The sequence below is a fragment of the Aedes albopictus genome, chromosome 2 (assembly GCF_035046485.1).
Source record: "Aedes albopictus strain Foshan chromosome 2, AalbF5, whole genome shotgun sequence".
Classification (NCBI taxonomy): domain Eukaryota; kingdom Metazoa; phylum Arthropoda; class Insecta; order Diptera; family Culicidae; genus Aedes; species Aedes albopictus.
The window spans coordinates 3,701,977-3,728,483 of NC_085137.1; the positions used below are offsets into that span (position 1 = coordinate 3,701,977).

The window sequence follows — 26,507 nt, forward strand, 5'->3', positions numbered from 1 at the left end:
CCATCAGATCTTCTAGCGTAATCAGCGATCTGTTGTAGCTTCTATTTTCTATATATAAAAATGAGTTCAAAGTTTCTTTGAGGCAACAAAACTCACGAACGGGTGAACCGATCAGCATGACTCTTGCATGGTTCGATTCGTATTCATGGTGGCTGTGTTTATAAGTATTAAAAATTGCGAAAATAAACTGGAAAAGTAAGAAAAATGACAAATTACAGATTTTTCATGAGCTGGGAAGGAAATCAACACGATCTAAATGAAACCAATCTAGAGTGCGGTGCTATTTTGAGCTTAACAGTTGTCAAACCTCCACAAGACGGCAAGACAAGGTTTGCCGGGTCAGCTAGTTATTAATAAAATTCTTGCTTGCACAGCCCTATGCAACTATGTGCTGTCAAATTGTGAGTTTATTGAGGATCTCCAAGAACTCCCTTGAGTATCGGATATACCAACGTATTTGGTTGTCTTCAAGAGCTTTATGACTAAGGTTCATACTCACACAGCCTCTGGCATCTATGTTCTATCAAGTCTTAAGTTCTATGATTGTGTAGTAGCATCCGAGAACTCCCTGGAGTATAGGTCATCAGATCTACAAGCGTAATCAGTGTTCTATTGGAGCATTATTGATTGAATTTATGCTTACTCAACCTCATGCAACTACCTATATGTGCTGTCAAGTGTTGAGTTCATTGCATTGTCTGTTTAAAGATCTCCAAGAACTCTATTGAGTATTTCTATTTGTATTTGTATTACTTCCACCGGACAACATTATGTCGACATAAAAACTTATAAGTACTATAAATAACTATATATTACATTAGAGGTGGTTAATCGACTTGAAATTTTTTTTTTCGTGATATCAAAATCAGTATAGGTCAACAGATTTACTGAGCTATTGAAATTCACTTGAGGGCCTCTATAGCTCCCTCAAACCTCCCTCAAATCCATGAAACGCCCTGAAATGCATTGAACGCTTTGAAATGTCTCTGAAACCCCCATGAAACCCCGTGAAATTCATCTGCGAGCCTCTTAAGCCGCCTTAAACCTCTCTGAAACCTCCTGATAAGCCATGAAACCTCTGAATCCCCTCTGAAATCATCCTGAAGCTCACCTGAATGCATATAAAGCTTCCTATAATGCCACTGAAATACTTTGAAACGCTTTAAATCGCATTAAAATGCCTCTCAATACCCCGTGGATAAGTCCTAATGCAATCATTGGAGGAAACCCAGAAGAATGCCTGAATCTTGGGGGAATTTTTAAGAAATCCCTTGACAAATTTAAAGATTTATCCCTGAAGAACTTTCTAAAGGAACATCACTGAAAAAATACTAGAGAAATCTCTGGAGAAGTTCCTGTAGAAATCCATGGATGACTTCTTGAGGGATTTATTGGAGAATAAAAGAATCTAAGAATAAATTCCTGAAAGAATCGCAAGAAGAATCTCGGAAGGTATTCCTTTATGGGTGTATGGATTCCTGAACAAGCCCGTGGATGAATTCCCAAAGGATTTCAAAGAATTCCTGGATTACTCCTTGGAGAATTTCTGGCTCCTGTATGTATCCCTTAAATATTATTATGCTGAGTTTCAATACAAAGCGCTAGAGACATTCCACTAGAATTCCGGGAAGTAATTCAGGAGGAAAAATACTTGGCTGCATCCCAGGAAAAGAAGATGGAAGGCTTTCTGAAACATCTGAACGGGTCCTTGTGTAAACTTTTGAAGAGATTCCGAGAGGAATTTCTGAAGGAATCTGAAGAGTTATTCCCGAATGCCTAGACGAATTTCTGAAGGACTGCCTGGAGAAATGTCTTAAAGAGTTGCTGTAGGAATCTCTGACGCAATTCCTGGAGTAAATCTTGGAGGAATCCCTGTAAGGATTCCTGGACGAATTCCTGATGGAATTCCAGGAGGGTCTCTTGAAGCAATTCCTAAGGGAATCTCTGGAGGAATGCCTGGAAGAATTTCTGGAGGAATTCCTGGAGGAACTTCCAGAGGAATCCCTGGAGGAATTCTTGGAAAACCCTCTGGAGGAGAAATTCTTGAATAAATCCTTGGAAAACTCCTCAAGGAATTCCTGAAAGAATTTCTGAAAACTTCCCTGGAGGTTTCCTAGAAAGATTCCTGGAGAAATTGAATTTCTGGAGGATTTCCGGAAGAATCTTTTGGAGGAATCCTTGAGGGAATTCTAAAAGCAATTCTTGGAGGAGTCCCTGGAGGCATTCCTGGATGAAATCCTGGAGGAATGCCGGGAGAAATTCCTGAAGGGATTCCTGGAGCAATTGCTGAAGGAATTTTTGAAGGATTTCGTGGAGGTATTCCTAGATGAATTCTTGGTAGAATTCCTAAAAGAATATCTGCTCAATTTCTTGGCGGAATTCCAGCAGAAATGTCAGGAAGAATCCTAAGAGGAACCCTTAGTGTAATTCATAGGAATCCGTGGAGGAAGGCCCGGAGAGATGTCAGGAGGAATCCCTGGAAGAATTCCTGGAGGAAACTCTGGAGTAATTCCCGGAGGAATCCTTGGAGAAATTCCTGGAGACATGTCTGTAGAAAATTCTGAAAGAATCTCTAGAGAAATTTCTGAAGAAATTGCTGGAGCAATTTCGAGAGGGGTTCCTGGAGAAATTCCTTTAGGAGTTCCTTGAGGAATCCTTGGAGCAATTCGTGGAGGAATCCCTGGAGGATTTTCTCAAACTTCCTAAGAGAATCCAAAACAATTCCTAAAGAAAAGTATGGATGAATTCTTGGAGGAAAAACTAAAAAAGTTTCAGGAGGAATTTCTGAAGGAATCCCAAGAAGAATTCCTGGAAGTATTCTCTGAAGAAACCCCAGAAGAAATTCCGGAAGCAATCCCATGAGGAATGTCTTAGGAAACTCCGAGAGAAACGAATTCCTGAAAGAATGTCAATAGGAACCACTAGAAAAAAAATCTGAAAGAATCCATAACTGCAGTGATTTCTGGTCGAATTATTAAGGAATCCATGGATTTTTTTTCTACAAAATATTGAAGAAATTCCTGGGTTTATTTCAAGAATCTGAGAACCTGGAAGAAATTCCTCCACAAATACTTCCAATATTTCCAAATTGAATTATAGGAGCAATCTCCAGCGGAATTCTTAAATGGAGAAACTCCGGAAAAATCTCTGAAAGAATAGGTATTTGCAGAAACACCTAAAAGGATCTATGGTAAAAATCGTTTGGCAATCCCTGGAGGAATTCCTGAAACAATCACTGGGAGAACCTCTAAAGATATCCGAGGTGAAATGCTTGAAGGATTCCCTGGTGAAATCCCGAAAGAAATTCTAGAGGAATTTATTTTGAAATCTCTGAAGGACAGGAAAAATCCTGGAGGAATTCTTTGATGGTATCGTTTTTAACAACCACTGAGAAATTGCTGAATGATTTCTTGTAAATCCTTCTAAAGGAATCCGAAAAAGTTTTTCCGAAACTTTCCTAGAGGAACTTTTAAAGGAATCCAAGAAGCATTTTTTAAGAACACTTGAGAAATTTCTGACAGAAACTCTAAAGAAATTTCAGCAGAAGTTCTTGAAGAAACTTGTGGAGCAAATCATGCAAAATTGTCTTGAAAAATCCATGGGTTCTATGATTTTTTAAAAAGTTTCTAAGAGAAACTTTTCGAGGAATCTCAATTTCTTAAGCAGAACATATCCTTGGATGAATTTCTACAGGAATTCGTAGAAGATTTTGTAAGAATATCTCCGGATTTTCCTAATAATCTCTCGTACAACGAAACTTTGAATGTTTTGTTTTATAAGGGATCTATAAAAGATTTAATGAAGGAAATCTTTGATAATTTTTCGAAGAAATTCTAAACGAGGAATTTTCAAATGACAAAGAAGAGTTTTGGAAGAATCTCTGGAGGAATTTCTGAAGAAATCCGAGAGAAAAATTTCCAAAGGTGTTCCAAAAGGAATCCATGGGGAATCACTAAGAAGATCTGTTGTAAAAGGTGATTGAATCCTTGAATTACTTCAGAAATTTCTAGAGGGAAATTTCTGATGCAACCCATACAAAATTTCCGAATGCTTTTATGAAGATTTTTTTACAGAATCCCTAAAGAAATTTTTAGAGTTTTTAAAAATTTCAAATGGACTACTGAAGATCTGTACTGGAGGAATTTCTGAAGTAATCTTGAGATTATTTTTTTTGAAAACCTCTTGGAAGGAATTTCCTTAGAAATTCTTGTGGAATTTTCTAAATATATCCGTTGAGGAATTATCTCGAATAATCCCAGGAAAGTTTTCTACTGGAATACTATAAGAAATATTTCTGGAAACATCTCTAGAAGTTTTTTTTGTTGAAACCCTTAAAGGAATTTCTTTTGAAAATCTTGGAGAAATTTTTGGAACAATACTTGAAAGATTTCCTGAAAGAATTCACCAATGAACTTATGAAGGAATCCCTAGTAAAATTATAATAGGAACCCATAGATGGTTTTGAAAAACGATCCTTGAAGAAATTTCTAATGCAATCCCAAAAGGAAACTTTCATAAATCTTTGAAATATTTTTTTTTTTTTCAAGAATGCGTGGCGAAATTCCGGCAGGAATTTTGTAAGAAATGTTTGCAGAAATTTCAGAATAAATAAATCTCTGAATAATTTTTTTGGAGGATTTTCTAAAAAAAGTTCTTTGGAAGTATTTCTGAATGAACCTCTGAAAACTTTACAAAAGTTACAAAGGGAGGATTTCATAAAAAAAAATCTACAGGAATTTCTGTAGAAATCTCAGCACGTATTCCTGAACGAATCCCTGAAAACAACTATAGAATGTCTGAAAAAAACTATGCATGATTTTCTAAAAGAATCCCTTTTGAAATTTCTGGAGGAATCACTAATGAACTTTGTAGAATTTTGTAAAAAGCTTGGAGGAATTCTCAAAGGAATCTCTGAGGCTATTTCTGGAGAAGCTTTTTAGAGATTTTATGGAAACCCTCTAGATATTTTTTTTTTATTTCAAAAGAATTTCCGAAGTCAAAATGATTCTATTGAGAAATTCCTAAATAAGTATTCAGAAAGAACTTCGGAAGTAACCCCTGAAGGACTTTCTGAAAGATTTTTGGAAAGAAACCAATAAAGAATTTCTGACGAAATTCAAGGAGCAATTTCTAAAATAATCCATGCAAGATTTTCTAGAAGAATTTCTACCTTAGGAAATTGCTGCAGGAAACCTCGGAGATATTTTCAAAGAAATCTCTGGAAAAATGTTTGAAGAAATCTGTGAGAGACCTTCTAAGAGAATTTATTGATATTTTTTTATATAAATTTTGGTCAATTTCTGAAGGAATCCTTGGAGACATTTTCGAAGGAATCCTTGCTTTTTTTCGTCGGAGCAAGTTCTGAAGAAATCCATAGAAGAACTGTCACACAATATTGGTACTTACAGAGTAGCAAAAAAATCATTAAAATCGAAGTGAGTGCTTAACAGAGGTTTATTTCACTCTAATACAGAAAAAATGTTCATTGGGCAATGCATAGCATTCAGTAACATCACGATTTGTGACACAAGGCTAAAAAGAATAAGTCGAAGAATAAGAAAATCGGCTGTCAAAGACATTCAAAACAAACGTGAAAACATCACCTGGCATCCCTGCGAGCTAAGAAATTCCTCCGTCTTCCTCCAACAAAGTCACCATCCGCATCACCACCAGCCTACTTATGTTGTTTTTCTTTTTGATCCAGTTCCAACCTGGGTTGGAACTGGATGAGATCACAGTTTCAACCCCAACCCGACTTCGATTTCGCTTGTACTAAACTTTGTTTGACGTTGTTTGTTTACACATTTTCCGCCAATCCAGTTCCAACCCAGGTTAAAAAAGAAAAACGGCATTAGTGTGACAAGCTGTTGAAACGCGCATACCGATTGAGAGCACCAAGAGAGTCTGCGTCGAAGTCGTCGTCGTCTTCGTCCGTCGGAGCGCAACACTCAGCTCATGCATATTCATCAAGGAGGCGGTGTCTAATCATAAATTCAAATCTCATAACGTCCACCAATGGCTGCCGTTTGAGCGTTTGTTTGAGCCAATGAATGCAGCAATGGCAGAGCATGTCAGCCCGACTCTGCCCAGCGCTCACACAGCGCTCATTTCGTAAGCTCACTGGCTTTAATAAGCGTGTTGAAAGCTTCCAGTGCACAACCTGTTAACGCCTAGACGCAGAAAGGTAGAGTCCCATTTAAATTTAATTACAACTTATTAAATGATTATCAAATGAGAAGGTGGAAATTTAGAACGTGTCATTAACTAGAGGGACTTGGCGGCGCATATATGAAATATTTTTATCTGAATAACATTCGACTACTTTCCCAGTGAAAGACGAAATTAAAATAAAAGTCAGAGCCAACTTTGTTCATCAGGTGTATTATTTCTCAAAAGAAAAGCAGTAAATAGAGTTGGGCCGCGCGCCAAAGACCATGTCGAAGCAATTTATTCGAAGCCTGCTTTGCCCTCAAGCATGTCATGCTTGTTATGCTTTATATGGGTAATTAATTTATAACAGTTCGTTTCGGAGGTTGTTTTCGAGTCAATGACGATCCACACTTTATCTACTTATTTTTAACTGCGTTTTTATTTCGACTGCGCGCGTCTGCGACGACCAGTTGTTTCGTTGCCAAAACTTCCACCACAGACATAGGTCTGTGTTATGAAGAAGCGAACAACTGAAATCTATTTTTGATTTACCTTTTATCAGTGGTTTATAAGACATGTTTCAGTCTTCCCCATCAGATTTCATCATTAGTTGGATGGTATGGATGGTTTGAGCGAATTGAAACATCTTTTGCTGGCACCGCTCCAAACATCGAAAAAAGCCTAAAATAAGAGTTCGATTAGTGAGGTGAGCGATGAAAACTTACCAGACAATATTGTAAGCTTTGGGATTGCTGTTTGGACGTGTGTCATCCGAATGTGGTTTTATCTCTCATAAGTCATGGATCTTAGCATGGGTCGGGATTTGTGATCTGGAAAAGAGATAAAAATTACTTCAAAATGGTTTTCTAGATACGTATATATAATCTAAAACTATGTTTCTAAACAGCACAGATTGACACTTGGTATTACAATTATTTAAACATTGTTTTCAGAGCGTGAAAAACCAAAAGGGCAATTCATTTAGACACTACATTTGCCAATGTAAGTGACAGTTTATTAAAAAATTGTGTCATATTACAAATGATGACAATGTAATCAAGAATCAAGAATAAATTTCATAAAAAGTTTTTAAACAAATTGGAGTGAACAAATCATCAATTCTTCTTCAGTCTTCAAAAATTCTCGCTTCTGAAGCTGCCAATATGGGAAAGTTTGGGAATTAGAGTAATCTCGCGTGCACAATTATGTCGATCCAAGTATGCGTTGCATAGCAATATTGAATCCAAGAATCGTTAGATTTGCATCAAGATAGGGTGCACGTATCAGTTATCGCACTACCTAAGAAAAACTATTTCTACAAAAATAAGAAGAAGACCGTCGAACGTCATCGATATTGATGATTAACCTGGGCTTGTTAGGGGAATATCTGTAAATAAAAGAAAATCGGGTTAAGTACGTTTCCTTTGAATTCCACTAAGAATTTGCATCCTTTGACAGATACGTATTTCGACCTCAACTGTAAGGTCGTCTTCAGAGTCGAGTCAAGTACAAGACACTGAAGACGACCTTACAGTTGAGGTCGAAATACGTATCTGTCAAAGGATGCAAATTCTTAGTGGAATTCAAAGGAACCGTACTTAACCCGATTTTCTTTTATTTGTCATCGATATGTCAAATGATTGATTAGTTTTCAAACTTTACAGGAAAAATACAGAAACGGGTCCAAAACTACTTTTAGTTTTTATTACGGCGTTTGCCAATGATAGGAACCCTGTACCAGTTATGGACACATTTGTTAATTTGAGTTCCACTTCACACTATTTGCATATGCATTTCTCATGGTATTGGCCATAACTGGTACACTGTGGTGAAATAGGGCGCAAAGATGCCAAAAACTTAAGGAAAATGATTTATTTATATCATTATTTCAGCAAACATTGAAGTTTGAATGATTGCAAGAACGTGTTCTTTTGTTCCCAATTATTTCTTATTGATTTGCATCATTGAAGGTTAAAAATCGACTATAGCGAATTTGAGGTACTATGTATATCCATAACTGGTACACTGAGCCTACTCTATGCTTTTTTCACATTATTCTTTTATTGGAAGTCGAGTCAAAATTCTGAAGCGTGAGACTTGAGGAATCTCGTAAAGAATTCCTGCAAGGATTTCCTGGAGTATTTCCGGAAAAGAGCCCCGGAAGAAATTACTAGAGAAATCGTAGAAGGTATCTTTTAGTATAGAATTCCAGAAGGAATCCCTTTTTGAATCCAATAAGATCTCTTTAACTCCTGGAAGAATGACAGAGAGAACTTCTGGAGGACAACCTTAACAAACTACAGAAAGAACCTAAGAAGGAGCTCCCTGAAGAGACCCAGAAGGAACTTCTGAAGGAATTCTGGGCATTTCTCCAGAAGTTCCTTGTGTGATTTTCCCAGGAGTTCTTCCTGGGCTTGCTTCAGGAGTTCCTTATGGAATTTCTCAAGGAGCTCCTACTGATATTCTTCCAGGAATATATTCAGAATTCCTTCAGAGGTTTTTTCTGGGATTTTTTCCTAAGAGGTGCCATTTGAGATACATCCAGAAATGTCTAATGAGCCTCCTCCAGGCATACATTCCGAGATGTCGCCTGAAATTCGTGCCGTGTTTTCTCTAGAAATTTATTACAATGTACCTCCAGAAGTTTCTTCTATGTTTCCTCAGGCAGCTGCTTCTGAGATTTTTCCAGGGGTTTGTTCAGAATTTATCCACGATTTATCTCCAGATATTTCATCCACGATTTATCTAGGAATTCTTTCTGGGATGCCTCTAGTAGGAAGCCCTGAAATTCTTTAGGAATCATTTACGAGGTTTCTTCAGGAATTTCTATCGAGATTCCTTTAAAAGTTTCCGCAACGATTCCATTAGGAGTTCTTCTGGGATTCCTCATTGAACTCCTTTTACACTCTTAGAAAAACATGTACATTTAAGTTCACTTGGGGATGCACATAAAAGGAGCGACTCATTGTACGCAAAATTTACGCCTTCTATCACATTATTTCGTCGAGCTAGTAATCGCTAGAACCGAATCGACAGATAAAGCACGTGAAAGCAAAGTATTGAACTGGATTCGAACACTGTTCCGCTGATTGAGAGGCACGGACTATATCTCTCGGCCATGTTACCGAGATATGAGGCAGACGATAAATGTGAAACTGTTTTTACATACCTGAGTTACCCTACCGGGTCAGAAAAGTTGGTCGACATCTTATGCAACCAACTCGAACTTACATGATGGATGTTAACTTAGTAAAGTTTGTTATTCAGTCATCAAATGTGTACGTACATTGATGGTTTACGTCACGAGCAAATTCCAAATTTTTTAAGAGTGTAGGATTCTTCAAGGAGTTTTCTATCTGGGATTCATGCGGATGTTCCTTCTAGGATTATTCCAGGGTTTGTTTTCTGACAGAAGTTCTTTTTGGAACTCTTCCAAGAATTCTTGAAGGAATCTCTGAACGAGTTCCTAGACCTAGTAAGAATTCCTCAAGGAGTCCTGGAACTATCAAACCAATCTCAGTAGAATTTTTCGAGGAATTTATTATAGAATCTCCGGAGAAATCCCTGAAGAAGTTCCTTAAGAAATCCTGGATGGAACCTCTCTTCCCACATGCCATATTAGATGATTTCTACTATGATTTTCTCCTTGTATGCCTTCTGTAAATTTCTCCAGAACCCTCGATGGATTTCTTCTGAGAATTTAACGTTCCGTGGATCAGAAATCAGAAATTCCTTTCGGGAATTTAGGAATTTAGTTTGATAAACTTTAATTATTTTGTAAGTATTCTTGCAGGAATCCTAGAGGGAAATTCTGAAGAATTCTCACAACGAATGATTCTCCTGCAGCATTTTCAGAAGTAACTTCTTGAGGATTTCCAGAAATAGCTCCTGGAAGGTTTCTATAACGAACCCAATAGAAATTTCTGGGTGGTTTTCAGAAGAAAGTGCTGAATAATATGCAGAAGGAGCTCCTTAGAATAAACTCCTGGAGGATTCTCAGAACAAATTCTTGCAGAAACGCAGTAAGCAATCTTGGAAGAATCCCAATGACGAATAAAGAGAGAATCCTGCAAAATCTCTTGGAATTACCCTTTACCCCGTTTTGCTGGTACCGTCGTGTGGAGCTTTTTTTACACTTTTCATGGGTTTTCAACTGTATGACATTGTAACTTCCATAGTAGTGAATAGATTTCCACAATTTTTACACACAATAATCGTGAGTATGTATGTAGGATGTATGCAAAATTTAAGCTAAATCCATAAATAAACAAAAAAGTTGTTCATACACCAATCGGACACATCTCATATAGAACTGGATGGGGGCTACTTTGGACATTTTTAACTATAACAAAACTGCATTTCAAATTTCAGGGTTATTTAGAAAACAACATTGTACCAATACTGAAGCATACTCTATCGTACATGATTTTAATAAATATAAGCGTTTTTGAATGGTTCGGTGCTATCTTTGGTATTATGAGCAGCGGAATATTGTTATATAAACAACCTTAAAAAACGGACCATTAATCCTATATTAAGGTGAAAAGGTTTTTTATAATGTATAACAATAAAATATACGATTGCAAATGCTACGTTGATACATTTTGAATGAATTGATCAATTCTTTGAAGTTTATGAACTGTAGAAACAATGCATACAGAGCAAATGTTCTGACACGTTATACATATATTTTTTGGTTTATTCGTTGTTTTTTCGCGTCCTGACAAGCAATAAAGGGTCTGTTTGAAAAACAATGTCAACCAAATGAAGGGGAAACAGAATTGAACCATATTTTGAATTCAAAAAATCCATATTCAAAAGTGTCCAAAGTAGCCCCGCACAACGGTATTACTTACCTTACCGATCAGGCTAAGGCCGGGTTGGCCTATGCTGTCCATAGTAGCCGTCTCCATTCCACTCGGTTCATAGCTGTTTGTCTCCAGTTCCGCACTCTGCGTAGGGTCCGCAGATCGTCCTCCAGGCGGTTTGTCTGAAACATATTAAAAAAAAAATAGTAAATATCGTGCCTATGTTTATATATGACAAATTGAGAGATCAAATTTGTGCAATAAAAAAACGCGATCTGGTAGGATTCGAACCCACGACTCCGTATTCGCTAGACGGGCACTTTAACCAACTGTGCCACAGAACAAGTACCGATTCTGCGGAATAGAAATCTAAAGTGACTCCAAAGCTAGAAGTTTTTCTAGAACTTCTCCAAAACTTTCTCTGATGATGGCACAGGAATTCCACCAGAAGTTTCTATAAGATTTTCCCCAAAATTCCTCCACCAATTTATCAATGGATTTTGTCGGAAATTCCTTCTGTTATCTAGAGAGATTTCGCGGAAGATTTTTTATTCAGAAACTAGCTGACCCGGCAAACCTTGTATTGTCCATTTTAATTGTTGCTCTTGCACAGTTGTTCTAATGTTTTTGTTCATTTTCTTAACTGGTTCTACAATGAACATAGCCACCCACCATGAAGACAAAATTTTTAGTTGTATGGCTCCAAAGAGTATGTAAACTCATTTGTATAAACATCGGAAACCCGGCTCCAGAGGCACGTTATCTTCCCTTTGGTACATTTGTCTCAGATAAAGAATGCTGTTTGGTGGTTTGGTTGCTAACCAATTTTTTATCAATGTAACTTAAACGGACAACTCGACCATAGAACTTACAGTTCAACTGCCATAAACTACACAACAGCGCCACTTGAAAGAAAAACCTTTGATAAAAAGAAGGAAACATTTAGGTATGTTGTGCATTTTAGCAGTTTGTGCGTAAAGAAAATGGAACAGTGTGACTTGAAAGTTATCTGTATGGTAACCTCCCGTTCCGGAATCCGCAGAGGTCTCACACCAAGCTTACAACCTTCTCCGGCCCAAACATATCTACCTACATAATGTTTACACCGATCGGATAAGTAGTTTCCGAATGCATAAGGGTCAGACAGACAGACAGATAGCGCGAGTAATAAATTCCTAGAGAAATTCCCAGCGGTATTTCTGGAGTAATTCCAAGAGAATTTCTGGGTAAATCTCTAGAGAAATTCCTTGTGCTATCTTCTAAGGAACTCCTGGGGAAATCGTTAGAGGAATTCTTAGAGGATTTTCTGGAGGGTTTTCTTGAAGAATCACTGGAGAACTTTCGGGAAGAATCCCTGGAGGAATTCTTTGCAATTCCCTGAAAAAAATCCTGGAGAAGTTCCTGGATGATTCCCTGGTGTATAATCTCTAGAGGAATTGCTTGAGGTATATCTAAGGGAATATCTGGAGGAATTTCTAGCGGAATCTCTAGTTGTCTTTATAGGGGAACTCCTGGACGAATCTTTGTAGGAATTTTTAGACGAATCCCTGAAGGAATTCACAGAGTAATCCTGGAACAACTCCCGAAGAAATTTCTGGAGGAATCCCAAGCAGAGTGATTGGAGTCATTTTTAAAATAATCCCGAAAGGTTTTGTACCAGAAGCCTTCACGACTCTTGTATTCCAGCTACGTGAAATAATTGGCAACATGAAGTTCGTCTGGAGTCCCGTTGCATTCTGGGCTTTTAGCAAATAGTTTGTCTGAAAGAATCCATGCCTCGTGTTGTCCAGAAGTCCGACCTACAGCACCAGATCATGCATTCTGCCTCAAGTCCAGAGGAGTCCAGCGTCATCTTCGCCGAACCGTCAAGTTCTACGTGGTGCCAGTTACTGGACACCACCCGACGCCACGATGCTACCACATATGATACCTGTCACGTCGCATTACCCCCCTTAGAGTAGATAGAAATAAAATAGGTACGTACTAAGCGAATTTAACCACTTTTCAGGACCACCCACATTCGAAAACTTCCCCACACTTACAACGCCCTGGGACCCGGGTGCATTACAAGCTTTCTGTGCCCACCCCGAAAGCGGCCGCGGCTCAGACCAGCTCCTTGGGGCCTAGTGACTTTTCCTTCTGGAGCATTTAGATTCTTCCGGGGTCAAAAGCGAGTTTCACGCTCCATTTCGTGTGCCTTTAGTTTTAAAAATGAACCACTTTTGAAATGTTTATTGCACATTGTTGATTGCTGTCGGCAATCGTCGTATTGCCTGCCTACTGTGTTTTTTGACACACAGCTCCTTAGAGAAGTGCCCCGAAAACTCATCTGTATGGGAGCTCCCCGTTCCACGGTCCGGAGAGGTCTCACACCAAGCTAAGAACCTTCCCCGGCCTCAAACATACCCACATACAAAATTTCACATCGATAGGTTCAGTAGTTTCCGAATGCATAGCGGTCAGACAGACAGACAGACAGACAGACAGAAATTCATTTTTATATATATAGATATATAGATATATATAGATAGATAGATATATAGATTTCTCCCAAAAGTTTTCCAGAAATTCGCCTTTAGATTTTTTCAAAATATCTTTAGGAATTCCGTCAAAAATGTATTTGTAAATCACCCAAAAAATCTTACAGAGACTTCTGCAAGAATTCTTCGACAGAATCTTTCAAGGATTTCGAAGATTACTCCAGAAATTTCTCCACCATTATTCTCAGAACTCCTCTAACCATTTCTTTAGAAACTCTTGTGATTATTTGTGAATTTCAAGACAAATGATCACAAAAATTTCTAAAGAAATAGTTAGAGTAGTTCTGAGAATAATGGTGGAGAAATTCTAAGATTTCTCTAAAAATGTCTATGAGGATTTAACCAGGTATTCTTCCAAAAAAATCTCCAGGATGTTTTTTTGGAAGATTCTTTCAATAGTTCCAACAATTGCTCAGAGAATTTTCATAAGAATTTCGTCGAAGATTGCGCCAGCTGGAGTTTTGTGGAAGGTTTTTTTTTTTAAGAATTTATCCGAGGATTTGTCCAGAACTGCCTAGTGTATTTCGAAAGAATACTTAAGAAGAATTCTTCAGAGATTTAACATGAAATTTCCTTCGTAGTCAAATACAAAAATGTAATGTCAGAACGTACGTAATCTGTAAAGACTATTTCTTCTGTTGGTTCCCCTAAGGGCCTGTCCATAAACTACGTAGACTCCTAGGGACGGGGGGTCTGGCAAAAGTCTACGCTCTATACAAATTTCGAAAATTTTGTATGAACAAAAGTCTACGGAGGGAGAGGGTGTCTGAGATGACCCATAATGGGTCTACGTAGTTTATGGACAGCACCTAATGACGTTTCCCCATCTGCCAGTCCCCCGAATGCCCCACCCCATTTCTCCAGAGGTTAGCTCCCCGAATGACTCGTTTCTTCGAAAAAAAATACTACATTCTTGTTCGAAGTGAAATCTTGCCACAAGTTCTGGTATCCTAGAGATTAGGTTGTTCAAAAAGAGTTGACCTGCCTTAAGTTGAAAAGTCACAAATTCTGAAGATATACTCTTGTCAAACCCGCATAGGAAGCAAACCCCAAGAAGTGAAGCCGCATAGGAAGGTCTTTGAACGGTCAAAGTGAGATAAAATATATGGAGATATCAAATTTGCTAATAAGTATACTTACAGGTTTCTTTCCTGAGAATATTGGATTAAAGTATTGTCTTAAACTGTAGAGTATAACAAGCTTATATGTAGCTCAAACATGTACCAATAGAACATCAAACAGGAAAGTATGTTTCCCGACAGTGTTCATGAGCATCTGGGATATCTAGGCGCCAACTTGAACTTCACTAACACTTTGGAACTTTTAGTAGAATCTTTTTAGTTGAATCACTAGTGAAAAATTAAATTAATCCGAGGATTTGTCCAGAACTGCCAAGTGTATTTCGAAAAATTACCTAAGAAATTCTTCAGAGATGTATAAGAAAATTTACTTCGTAGTCAAATACAAAAATGTAATGTCAGAACGTGCGTAATCTGTAAGGGGCTGTCCATAAACCACGTGGTCATAGGGGGGGGGGGGGGGTTCGGCCAATGACCATTTTGTATGGACAAATAAAAATTTTTGTGTGGACTAATGACCACGCGGGGGGGGGGGTGAAAAGTCCCAAAAAAATGACCACGTGGTTTATGGACAGCCCCTAAAGACTATTTGTCCTGTTGATTCCCCTAATGACGTTTCCCCATCTGCCATTCCCCGGAAGGTTAGTTCCCCGAATGACTCGTTTCTCCGAAAAAAAAAGTATACAACATTCATGTTCGAAGTAGATCTTGCCACAAGTTCTGATATCCTAGAGATTAGGTTGTTCAATAAGAGTTGACCTGCTTTAAGTTGAAAAATCACAAATTCTGAAGATACTCTTGTCAAAACCGCTTAGGGAGGTCTTTGAACGATCCAAATGATTCATCTAGCCGATCTAACTCAGCTAGCTCAAGAGATTTGGATCCTAAAAAACCATGGACGACTTTTTCATAAATTTTACAACGATGAATCATTTTCTTAATGTTATGGATCGTTTCCAAATTTTTATGAATCATTTACACGCCCATTTCCTATACTTTCATACCCTTATTTTCTATGGATTGTTTTCCTATTTTCTATGGATTATTTCCAATTTTTTTTGGCACGATTTTTATTTATTTTTTTTTTCTGCATCATTAGATGCATCGTCTCAACCATTTTATGAAGCAGTTTATGAAGTTCTTTAAGTTTTTTGCATGGCGCTAACACTGAGCTGCCTTTTTAACTTAGCAAACCTTCTTCTTATTGTAACTTAATCATTTTATGGCTATATCGTTTTTTTCTACTCATAGCATAAGGGAGTAGAGATCAAAGTGGATAATGAAATGATACATATGATAGCATTCGCTAAGTAGCGAACAAGTGTGAAAATTTTATAGAAGGTGAAATTAGGCAAGTAGGCCATGTATTGAACGAATACATCGAAACTTCTGCCGTACGACCTGCGCGTTTAAACAGATCGGCTTGGTTGGTAGTTATTCTAGGGTATCGCGCTACTTGGGCGGTGGTTTTCTTCGTCTGTTATTTTCGTCTGTTTTCCACTGTAACTCGGTCAATTTTGAACCGATTGACTTGAAATTTTGTACACGGGTAGATACTATACCTATCTCACCGCATTCCAAGAATTGTGTCAATTGGTTCAAGATTGACTGAGTTATAGTGGAAAACAGACGAATATAGAATCCACCGCCCAAGTAGCGCGATTCCCTATGTATTCGTTCAATACATGGCCTACTTGCCTAATTTCACCTTCTATAAAATTTTCACACTTGTTCGTTACCCAGCGAATACTATTACATCTATCATTTCATTATCCACTTTGACCGCTACTCCCTTATACTATGAGTAGAAAAAGGCCGATATAGCCACAAAATCATCAAGTCACTTTCACAACTATCGTCCAACTCATAGCTCGGTGATAGGGCCGAGAGGTAAAGTTCGTGCCTCTCAATCAGCGAACCTGAGTCCGAATCCAGTTCAATAATTTACATTCATAAGTTTTATTTGTCGATTCGATTCTAGTGATTGCTAGCTCGACTTTATTTGTGATAGAAGACGTAAATTCCAACCTGGGTTGGAACTGGATGAGATCACAGTTTCAACCCAAACCCGACTTCGGTTTCGCTTGTACTAAAGTTTGTTTGACGTTTGTTTGTTTACACATTTTCCGCCAATCCAGTTCCAACCCAGGTTCAAAAAGAAAAACGGTATTTGGGGCACAGGTTAGTTGAATGCCTCGTATCCACAGCTTACTTTGATTTGAAATGTTCTCCCCGATTTCATCAAACCAATATGAAGGATTCATTCTGTTTCGTAGACAGTTTGATGTTTTTAGATAAATGCAAAACGCTTGCTACGATACCATAATGCCACAACAACGAAAAGGGGTTCACACTAACTAATCATCCTGCTCTGCTGTGTACCAGCGAAACGCTCTTCATGTGTAATTTATTTTATGATCCTTTTTATACCGCACCACACCACCACCACCCCATAGGGGAACAGAGCCCAAAATGCCAAGATGGGGTAAAATGGCCCAACTCATAAAATCATTCCTGAATGGGACTTGATCATTGCTATAGGTGAATGGTGTCAAGATATGTTTGCATCAAACATTCTTCTAGAAGCTAGGCCACCAAACCCACGGAAAATCCTTTGATTTCCCAATGAAAACTGGCAACTTCCGGTTTTTCGTGCTTGCAATTAAGGTTTTCTGGTGATTTAATTACCAGCCAAGTGTTTCCAACGAGATTGAGGCACACATGGAGACGCATGGTTGTTGATGTCTAAGATTTCCATGTTAGGGGTCATTCAAATATTACGATCATCGTTTTGCGGGGAGGGGGTAACACTCCATTTATTGAGTATACGATAAAAGCGGACAGAGGGGGGAAAAGGAGCCGGAAGTGCCCGAAAACTGATGGACGTAATTTTTGAATGTTTTGATGAAGTGGCATCTTACCCCATGGCAGATGGTCGTTTTGCACCACTTCCGTTTTACGAATCAGTTTTTAAAATCGCTGAAAATTGATGAAAATGCAATAGTTTTGTGAAGATTTTTGCTGAAGTATCGAGCAAATATTGTCTAGTTGCTGTTACCACTTTGGAAGCCTAACAAATGAGGCTAATTATCATTGAAAAAGATGAAAGTTTGAAAAATGGCATTTTGCCCCACTTGACCCTACACACCTAGCATTTCCGCTAACTGCTTGCATGAAAAACCAACAACAACAACCGTCGTCGTCTCCGTCTTCGTCCTTACCCCCACCCAGAACAGCATCCCGTGAAACGAGACCACCACCCCGGGAAGAACGAAAGCGAAGGATACCGTACACAGTGGGGTCTCCAAATGCACGGTAATTTAGCAACGTGTTTCAAAACGAGTTGTCAATACAGAAGAAATATCATTTGAACAGTAGGCGTTTGCTCGGAGCAAACGCTCTAACTATTCTTCATTACGCCAACAAAGCTAGCCATAAAACTGTTTGACACTTCTCAGGTCATTTTGACAGACCACACACATGCACGAAAAAGACGGATCACATATTCTACTTTATCGATCTTGTTGCCGTCCTTTTCATGCTCACGTTACATCTGTCAAAACGACCTGAGAATTGTCAGTCCTTTTGAGGTTAGGTTTGTTGATGTAATAAAGAATGCTCTAAATGCCTTTTAACTGCAAGACCGGTAAGTGCAACAATTTTGCATTCTGCAGCAACTGACAATTCTTTGACGTATGTTAGATGCTACTACAGTATCGACAGACCAGCTACACTCACACGAGGAACCAATGAGATAGCTGCCGGGGACTCGCAGGCATCTTCAGTGTGTGAGCGTTGGTGATCTTCTATTTTTAGGCGACAATGGCGCCTGCCACGTCAGGTTGCTGGTTAATTTGGGGTGGGGGAAGAAAGTGATTATTGCAATCGTTTATATCCTCAGTAGACCGAATATACCTCTGCGTCTGCACAAATTCATGCAAACACTCTGACGTTTGTGGGATATGGTTGACAGAGGGTTCACACATTGGTGCGTGGATGCCAGGCGTAAGGTGATTGATTTGTGTGATTATTACTATGAAGCTAACGCGACACAGTTCTCTTGATTGCATAACTCGTAGGCGTTCATCTGATAGATTGACACTGTGCTGTGGAGGAAGAGAAACGGCTTTTCTATCGTTTTTGGTTTTAGCGATGGCTATGAACATATGATAATACATAAGTTGTATATGTAGAGTGAAAGTATGTAGAAAGATAAAATGTAGGAGGAAAGGGACGGCCACGGATTGAACCCAGGACCTTCTGCATACGAATCAGACGCGGTAGCCACTAGACCACCAAGCCCGTCTTGAACGTAACAATACTTAATTAGCTATTTAATGTTTTACTCTTGCTTGTTAGTTGTAGATATGGTTGAGATATGGCACCTGTAATGACAATCGCATAATAAAAGAACGACTGTACCGTTCTTCTTGCTAAACCCACTCCCTGCCGATCTCTCGGTCTCTGTGTGCAGACATTATATATTCAGCGCATACATTTTCCATACATTATATTTTATTTCATACATTACATTTGAACTGGCGCATGCGCCGCACATCTCCGGGAGGATATTGTTCTCTACCACCGGGTATGAGATGAGAGTATGAAGAAAACGACACTCATCGCTCGCTTGCTATGTTGAATTTATGAGTTGAATAAAGTTTTCCTTGCCATGGAAATAACTAACTGGGGATGCAATGATGAATTCACGCTCCCGTACGGTTGAAGATAACCTAAAGTAAGGGAAAATCAAAGCAGGCTGCAATTATAAGATGCGTTTATATGGCAACGAAAAGTACAATAAACATACACTGAAATAAAGTGTTTCATTTACATTTTGATTGGTTTTAGCCTTCTGAAACCAAAGCCTACTATAAAATGGAGTACACTTTGAGGATTTCAGTATTTTGATTTTCCACGATATGTTTTTATTTCTAGCTGTTAGTTACGCCTATTACACATATTTAAAGATTCGTTTTAGACTTTTTTGTTTCATTGAACGGTTACAAACCTATAATAACTTTTTTTTCGTGTTTTTAATATAAATCTATGGCTATAATTAAAACGAGTAATGAAGAATCCCCATACACTTCTCACGAAGAAACCAATTCTACCTACAACCCCATCTCGAATCTACAGCGTTCATATATAACTAAGAAAATAAACAGACAAATGGAAATCCCCACTCCAGTGAAATTTTCCCTGATCCTTTGCATGCCGGAAGAATCAACAAACACCCCATGGACTTATCCACCGATGAACCGAATTCATCGCGGTCCGAGAATTTTGACACTAGAGCGGGGTCGTTCCAATCAGAATTGAATGATTCTGATTGGAAACGACCCCGCTCTAGTGTCAAAATTCTCGGACCGCGATGAATTCGGTTCATCGGTGGATAAGTCCATTCAGGATCAAATAATGGTGCAGCATTTGCGTTTTACGTATCCAGCAACGACGCGTCGTCCTCGCCTCGTCGTAATATGTTATATTGAGGAAATTATAGTGCGGAAGGTGTGAGGTCATTGTGTGTATTTGAGCAAACCTCCCACACACCGAAATATGAACGAAGAAGAAGAAGCATGTCGTTTTGCCATGGAAACGCACGCTAGACATTCAAATCATACTACTCCTTTATTATCGCAGACACCGAGGGGTCGTCAGGGTTACTCGAACGCGCGATTCGCGGACTGCTGTGATGGGCGCGATTCGGCAATTGCTGTTTTGGGGCAACCCTAGCCCAGTGTCGAAATTTATGACTACTTGGATGGAACGGGATGGAATATTCAACAGAAACCGTAAAGACGACGACGACGTTTCGCTTCCAACAATCCGTCTTCGTTGCTACGGGAAAGGACCGTTAATGGGGAAGCAATCATTCCACCTTCGTTTCGGACGATGCGGCAGCGATGCTGCGTGTTAATGATATGACCGAGCGAGCGTTCGTTTATTCGGTACACACGTGTCAGCAGAATTCCTATTTGTATTTATTCTTATTCTGGCTGATTATGACGATAGCTCACGGTGACGACTCTGACTAACAGGACAAAGGTTGCGAAAATAATGGGGAATCAGTACGAAAAGCACACATCTAGTCGCGTTCGGTAATATTTTACTGAAATCTGAACAACATCAGCAATAACTTGGAATCCTTCGCAATTTTGCCACTAGGCGACGCTAGTGAGCATGGAAAAATGAGCATTTGCCAATGACAAGCAGATTTTGAAGTGAGTCAGACCTGAATCACTTGAATATTAGTGAATCAGCCCTAAATCACTTGAACCTTAAGTGAACTGGAGCTGAATTACTTGAATATCAAATGAATCAGGCCTGAATCACTTGAATATCAACTGAATCAGCCCCGTATCACTTGAATATGAAGTGAATCAGACCTGAATCACTTGAATATCAAGTGAATCAAACCTGAATCACTTGAATATCAAGTGAATCAGTTCTGAATCACTTCGACATGAAGTGAACTAGAGCTGAATTACTTGAATATCAAGTGAATCTGACCTGAATCACTAAGGTTAAAATGACAAGTACCTAAATCACTTGAATACCAAGTTAATCATGCCTGAATCACTTGAACATCAGGTGAATCTGACCTGAATCTCTTAAATATCGAGTGAATCAGCCCTACATCACTTGAACATAATGTGAACTGGAGTTGAAATACTTGCATATCAAGTGAATCAGGCCTGAATCACTTGAATATTAACTGAATCAGCCCCGTATCACTTGAATATGAAGTGAATCAGACCTGAATCACTTGAACATGAAGTGAATCGGACCTGAGTTATTAGAACATGAAATGAATCAGACTGAATCACTTAAATATGAAGTGAATGGAACCTGAATCACTTGAACATGAAGTGAATCAGACCTGAATCACTTGAATATGAAGTGAATGGAATCTGAATCACTTGAATATCAAGTGAATCAGACCTGAATCACTTGAATATCAAGTGAATCAGACCTGAATCACTTGAATATCAAGTGAATCAGACCTGAATCACTTGAATACCAAGTGAATCAGTTCTGAATCACTTGGACATGAAGTGAACCAGAGCTGAATTACTTAAATATCAAGTGAATCTGACCTGAATCTCTTAAATATTGAGTGAATCAGTCCTGAATCACTTGAACATGATGTAAATCAGACCTGAACTATTTGAATATCAAGTGAATCAGGGCATCACTTGAATCACATGAATATCAAGTGAATCAGACCTGAATCACTTGGACATGAAGTGAACCAGAGCTGAATTACTTGAATATCAAGTGAGTCAGACCTGAATCACTAGGATTAAAATGACAAGTACCTGAATCACTTGAATACCAAGTGAATCATGCCTGTATCACTTGAATATCAATTGAGTTAGACCTGAATCACTTGAATATGAAGTGAATCAGACCTGAATCACTTGGATTAGAATGACTCAGACCTGAATTATTTGTACATGAAATGTATCAGACTGAATCACTTAAATATGATGTGAATCAGACCTCAATCACTTGAATATGAAGTGTATGGAACCTGAATCACTTGAATATCAAGTGAATCAGTGAGTGAACCTGAATCACTAGAACATGAAGTGAATCCAACCTGAATCACTTGATTGTGAAGTGAGTCAGACCTGAAGCACTTGGATTAAAATGACACAGACCTGAATCACTAGAACATAAAGCGAATCATACCTAAACCTCTTGAATATGAAGTGAATCAGACCTCAATCACTTGAATATGAAGTGAATGAAACCTGAATCACTTGAATATGAAGTTAATTAAACCTGAACCACTTGAACATGAAGTGAATCGGGCAATAACCTCTTAAATATGACAGACCTGAAACACTTGAACATGAGTTAAATCAGGCCTGAAACTATTGAATATGTAATGAATTAGATCTGAATCACTTGAACATGAAATGAATCAAACTTGAACCTATTGAATATGAAGTGAATCAGACCTGAATCACTTGCACATCAAGTGAATCAGGTCTCAATCTTTTAGATTAAAATGACTCAGACCTCAATCACTTGAATTTAGTGAATCAGACCTGAACCTATTGAATATGAACTGAATCAGAACTAAATCACTTGAATATGAAGTGATGTCTCCCCTACTGTTTGACCGGTAATGGACTGTTCATTCAACTAGGGCATAAATCGACTACATATTTCCATTTAGAACAGCAATGGACAAATCATTTATCTTCAGAGCGCATTTTACCACCACCACTCCTCCGCTTGATGTGCTCATTAGAGATTTGTTTGCTTTGATTTACCCTTGGACGCCCGTTTGCAATCAAGCTGGAAACACAGGGGAATCGTTGTTAGGCTTGCTTTGATGCATTATTTTAATGAGGACGGAAATAGTTTGGAACCGAATCTAAGCCAGTCTCATCCAAGGAAACCAATGAACTTGACGGACACCGGATTCAATAAATTAAAATTTAGCAAATCTCGTCCACTTCATCCCCGCATGGCAATTTGGTCCGAATCTCGAAATTGTTTAACTGAGATTTATGATTCTCGCTTCCATGTTTTTTGCGCCGCCTAATCCCGCCTGATAACGTGTCCTAAATCCCATTAGATAAGCTCAACCAGTTACCCGTCCGTCGTATCTGGGCCCATAACGCTTTTGAAAATATTTTCCCCACTCCTACTTCTGCGCGCAGGGCTGGGATCACCCAGTAGCAACCATGACTCGACGAACGCGTCCCGTCGAATGCTGTTGCTGCTCTCTGCTGTGGGACGTGTCTGTAAACGCCACTCTTCCCCATACATCAACATATAATCTCATTACGTACGTTTCATATTGTAAATGGATTCCGCTGCTGCTGCTGCTGCTGCTGCAGCAGTAGTGTCAGCTGTCTTGAGGGTGGGAGTAAGCTAACAAAGGGAAAAAAACGGACCTCGAATGAATGATAGATTATTTATTGTGAAACACAAATTTTGCACCCGCCAGGACGTGTGCAACGCAACCCTTTCACAATGTGTCTCCAAAATGGTCAGAGAAATATCGATCGATCGCAGGCAGGGGTGAAAATGAATGAGAATTAGACAGCACTATTCATCATACGAGAGCAAGGCACGCGGGACAGAAAGTGGATACGATGATTAATAATCTGCAAATATTGCATAAAGGATGACGTTTGGTCCGAACAAAGAACTGCGTAAAATTGCGATTCGGACGCTGAACTGTGGGATGAGTCAGAAAGGGTTATGGTAAATGGATCAGATTACATCGTATTGAGTATATATATTGAGCTCCATTTGAGTAAGAATGGGTTAGCGAACGCGATGCTGTCAAAAAGAATTTCAAGTTGATAGTACTTGATATAAATCTGCAATTTTAAAGCAAATTTCGCCATATTAAACAAACACATATTTCATCAAAGCAACCGCGATCGGTGATTGACAACAACCAAGATACCAATCGTGCACGGTTGCTAAGGTTTTTTTTTCTAAGTCTAGTTCGCGGCCTGTTTGCCTTGTTGCTTAAAATTCGGGATTAGAAAAATTGCATGCTGATTTATGACTAGCTGGTGGCACACAAGAACTCTTTCTGGGATTCCTCCGAGATTTCTCCAAGAATTCCTTCTGGGATTATTTCAGAAATTTATCCTGGAAACTTCGTGGGATCTCTGGAAATGATTTCCTGGATTCATGTACAGTTATAGGACAGATCGAGGAAGTATTAGATTTCAACTAATTACGAATTTTTGTATGGTGAGAAGGTCAATTCTCCGTTTTTGCAATAAAATGGTCCAAAAAGCGTGGGTGTTACGAATCCTTGCCTAATTTGATGCTGTTGAGCAAAACTTTGGATAACTATGTTGTTTATGTTGCAAGAAATGGAGAAAACATCAACACTGTTGCCCAAAGTTTTGCTCAAACAGCATCAAATTAGGCAAGGAAACAATACCCCCACGCTTTTTGCACTATTTCATTGCAAAAACGGAGAATTGAGCTTCTCACCATACTAAAATTCAACTCAATACTACAAATCTAGTACTTCACCGATCTGTCTTATTATTAGTCAGTCACTTCATCATGCTGTTCAATTGGCCATGACCCATAATTGTGGGTGATACATAATTGTTATACGACTGTTGTTGTTCCCTCTGTGATTTTTTGCTCAGGAAGATCCATCTGAGATTCTCCTTTGGGGTTCTTTCATAGGCTGCTTCTGGGATTCTTCCAGGAGTTTCTGTTGGGATTTCTAAAAAGGTTCCATCTGTGTTTCCTTCCAGGATTCCTACTGAGATTCCTTCTGTGACTCCAAGGATTTTCTTCCGGGATTTCTCCAGAAGCTCCTAGATTCATCCATACATTCTTAATTCCTTCTCATTCCATTCTTTATTCAGGAATCATTTCTTCTGATATTTTCCTAATATGTACATAGTTTCTATTAGAATGCCTTTGGAAGTTTTGCAGTATTTCCAGAATCAATTCCTAGAAAAATGGTATCCCGGTAGGGACTTTTGGAGGATTACCAGAGACAACTCTGGGGAGAATTCCTTTCAAAGTTTCTGGAGGAATTCCTAAAACCACTATTGAAGAAATTCCTCAATGAACATCATGAGGAACTGCTGGAGTAATTCCCTTAGGAATTTATTCGAACACTTTTGGAGGAATTTCTCAAGGACATATATGAGCGAATTCAAAGATGGCCGTCACAATAGCTGTCTTGCGAATACCGAAAGCACCGATCTCGTCATCCAAACAACAAACAGAGCTGAAATTGCAACTTATTGCTCGCTCGCTCGTGCTAAACATTGAGTTGCATTATCAACTTCGAGCATTTTATGGATGACGAGAAAACGTCAGCCAAAAATACACCTGGACGCGCTCCTTTCTTCTTCTTCTTTATGGCTCGACGTTCGAATTGGAACTTGGCCTGCCTCACTTCAACTTAGTGTTCTTAAAGCACTTACACAGTTATTAATTGAAGGGCTTTCTTTGCCTGCCATTGCATGAATTTGTACATTGTGTGGCAAGTACAATGATACTCTATGCCCAGGGAGTCGAGAAAATTTTCCCGACCGGAACGGGAATCGAACCCGCCGTCTCCGGATTGGCTATCCATAGCCTTAACCACTAGGCTATCTGGAGACCCCATATCATCTTAATAAAGTCCTGGAGGTTTTCCATTGGAGACATCTCGGAGAATTCTAGATTGAACATCCGGAGGAATTCCAAAAGTATCTGAAGAAATTACAGTAGCGACTCCTGGAGTTATCCAGAAAAGATTGCCTACAGAAATCTGCACGGCTACGAGGCTCCACAATTATTATTTTTATCTATACCGTAGATTTCGACTGTATTCTGCGCAATTCGGATTTTGACGGCTACGCAGTCTTGTTAAATCAAAATAAGTTTTTATCTGACCCGACGTTTCGACACTTTGGACTTTGAAGAAGACACCATCAAAAGTGTCGAAACGTCGGGTTAGATAAAAACTCTTTTTGATTTAACAAGACTGCGTAGCCGTCAAAATCCGAAAAGTTATCTATATCTATATCTATCTCTATATATAAAAATGCAGTGGCATACGTGGGACCGCGCATAACTTGAGAACGGAACGTCAGATTTGGGTCGTCTTTGTTTTGTTATGTTAGTTTTCACCCAAGGAAGGTTTATGAGCCAAAAAAACATGGAAAAATTGCGAGTTTTTGAAAATCGATCTTCCATACATTTTGACCGGGGACTTGGTCTTGGCTAGAAACTTGAAACGTCAAAAAACGCAGTAGGCAAGACAAAGTTTGCCGGGTGCAGTTAGTTATCTATATTCTTAAAATATCCTTGAAGAAATTCCTAAAGGAATCTCAGATGTGTTTAGGCATCTCAAACGAAGTTTCGGAAAGAATCTCAGAATAAACCCCCGTAAGAATCTCATAAATAACTGCCTGGAAATATCTGAA

The 26,507-nt window shown here is 38.8% G+C and overlaps 1 long non-coding RNA gene across 1 annotated transcript in view; it reads right to left on the minus strand.

Moving 5' to 3' along the window:
• Positions 1 to 1,469: 1,469 nt before the first annotated feature.
• LOC134287348 (uncharacterized) overlaps positions 1,470 to 26,507 on the minus strand; it is an 82,555-nt gene continuing 57,517 nt past the window's right edge. Inside the window, exons 2-3 of the long non-coding RNA XR_009997235.1 lie at positions 11,007 to 11,140; positions 1,470 to 6,980 (exon numbers count right to left, since the gene is read on the minus strand). This is a non-coding gene — a long non-coding RNA (uncharacterized LOC134287348). The remainder of the gene's footprint in view (positions 6,981 to 11,006; positions 11,141 to 26,507) is intronic.